Source organism: Raphanus sativus, unplaced genomic scaffold (assembly GCF_000801105.2).
Source record: "Raphanus sativus cultivar WK10039 unplaced genomic scaffold, ASM80110v3 Scaffold3548, whole genome shotgun sequence".
Lineage (NCBI taxonomy): Eukaryota > Viridiplantae > Streptophyta > Magnoliopsida > Brassicales > Brassicaceae > Raphanus > Raphanus sativus.
In genome coordinates this window covers 1-2,493 of record NW_026618854.1, presented here as the reverse complement: position 1 = coordinate 2,493, position 2,493 = coordinate 1, and the positions used below count along the sequence as shown (strand labels likewise).

At 32.6% G+C, this 2,493-nt stretch overlaps 1 pseudogene; it reads left to right on the top strand.

Annotated features, from left to right (window-relative positions):
- The first annotated feature begins 1,495 nt into the window (after positions 1-1,495).
- On the top strand, positions 1,496-2,487 carry LOC130506679 (putative F-box/FBD/LRR-repeat protein At5g56810; annotated as a pseudogene).
- Positions 2,488-2,493: the final 6 nt, after the last annotated feature.

Below are 2,493 nucleotides of genomic sequence, written 5' to 3'. Positions count from 1 at the left end.
GACTAATAAAAAATATACAGATACGTGCAAAATACGCATGATTAAAATCCCTGCCAACCAAGTAAAAGTTTTAATACCTCGATAATGGAAATCCAAATATTATGTATTTCAGTTTTCTAAGAAAAAAATGTTAGTTGTTTTGGGAAAAAAATAAACTCTCTATTTATAGAACAAAGAATACTTAGTTTTGTTCGAATGCAACTTCGATCTCTTCAAAGAAACCAAATTCTACCAACTGGTCCTCCAAATCTCAAAAAATATATTGGTAACTGATCTCGAATGGAACATAGAAACCATTATGAGTTTCTTCCCCGTAGAATCTGAAATCATATGCTTAAGAGTTACGTCCAAGCAAGAAGCGGTTTAGAGATGTTCATATTTGTTCCTAACAAACAATAAAAGCTTATTTTACCAAAACCGAGTATCACCCAACAATAAACTTAAGAAATGAACCAATGAATACTATGAACAACATTCCAACCCAGAACACTATTTCCAATCCAACTGGATGGCTAATGTTTGGATTGCCAATTTCTCACCAAAGTTGAGATCTCCTTTTGAAAAATTATGCAAAGTCCTTACGGCTGACAAGAACCTCAAAAAAATCATATACATTGATTGTTAGATACAAATTATTCAAAACATAACAATTCACATGATGATGCCATAGCAAAAAAAAATCAAAACAAAAATTACTTACGAACAAACTAACCAACAACTTAAATTAATAAAATATTATATATCAATACTACCAAAAATTCATTACACGACATTTCTATATTGAAAAAGAAATATTATAAAAATAATATAATCTTTATTATGCCACTAAAAAGTGTCCTTTCAATAATTTGGAAAATCAATGCACTGATTGATATTAGTATAAACACATGGAAATGTTTTTGGAGTTAGTTTACGGTGACTACCAAGTGCTTACACTCATCAACCACTACTCAATTTTTACACTTTCCGGTTTTATTGTTTTTTTATTTTGATTAATTTTGCTTTAATACCTTCTTCGCATTTAATATATATTATAATTTTAATAAAAAATACAACTTCAAATAATCATCTCTTTCACTCCAATAACATGTTGAAAGACTATGATTTCAACATAAAAAAATAATTATTCTCACAACATACACAAAAAGATTACCACAAGAAAGACCATTTGAAGTCCTCAAAACATATTAATACAAAGTCCCTTTGATATAGAAACAACTATTGTTTTACTGGACAAACAACTATTGTAAACAAACAAAACATATTTTACACATATAAATTTTTTCACCTAAAGTTTTATGAAAGACAAACGTCATTATCATAAACATCTATTGCAAATGCAAACCTAAAACGCCAACCACAAAATCATATAAAAATAACAATTTAAATTTTATATAAAGTATATCCCGCCCGTAGGGCGGGCCGACCCTAGTATTAAATAAAGTAAAATAAAAAGTCTAAAAATGTTTGTCAAGTTTTATCTGCTTCACAAAGTCTAATTAGGATTTTAGCTCTCCTTCATAACCTATACAATCTTTTTCTTTTCAATTTCTAAGTCTAGTTACAGAGCTTTTTTGGGGGAGAGATGTCAGCTGCAAAACTAAGAAGAGAAGATGTTACATTCTCGGATATGATCAGTAATTTACCAGACGATTTGCTCTTGCGAATTCTCTCATTAGTCCCAATAAGTGAGGCAATGAATACAAGCTTACTCTCTAAACGATGGGAATCTCTATGGAAGATGACACCAGTACTTAAATACGTTGAAAAATCTTGTCCGAACATGACTTCCCAAGGATTTGTCGAGTTTTGCCGCAGGTCGTTGCAATTACATGAAGCTCCGGTTCTCAAAACCCTAATTATCAAACTAAAGTTACAATCTGTTCCACTTATACTCCCAAGTAGTTTTCCTGAAACAGTCTTCCAAAAACTGGTCGTCCTGAAACTCCACGCGATCAGGTATCTTGTATTTGATGATTCACCACCACGAAAATACTTTTCAGCAGGTAAACCATCGGTTTGTTTCCGGTCCCTGAAAGGTTTGCACCTCACACGTGTGGGTTTCCTTGAAGAACAATCTTTCTGCAGGCTAATCTCGGCTTGTCCTCTTCTTGAAGATCTCTTCTTGGATACAGTTAGAACTTGCGCACCCAAAACTATTTTTCTCCCCCCTCCTCAAAAGAGACTCGAGATAAGCACTCCTTGTTTGAAGTACTTAAAGATCAAAAATATCACTGGTCGTCTCATATTTACTAATGCTATGCCTAATTTGGTGGAGGCTACCCTTGAAGTTGATCCTTCTCAAACTAATGGTTTTCTCAGAATTCTTACTTCCGTCGAGTTTCTTTCGATAAATTTATATGCTGATGAGGTAATCTTGGTCTTGTTTTATTTGAAAAGACTATCACTCTTTAATTTCATTTGTTTTTGTAAACCTTGTAATGTTTTTGACGTGCAGGTTCTGCTTCTTGCCGATAAAATTTATCAGCGGCT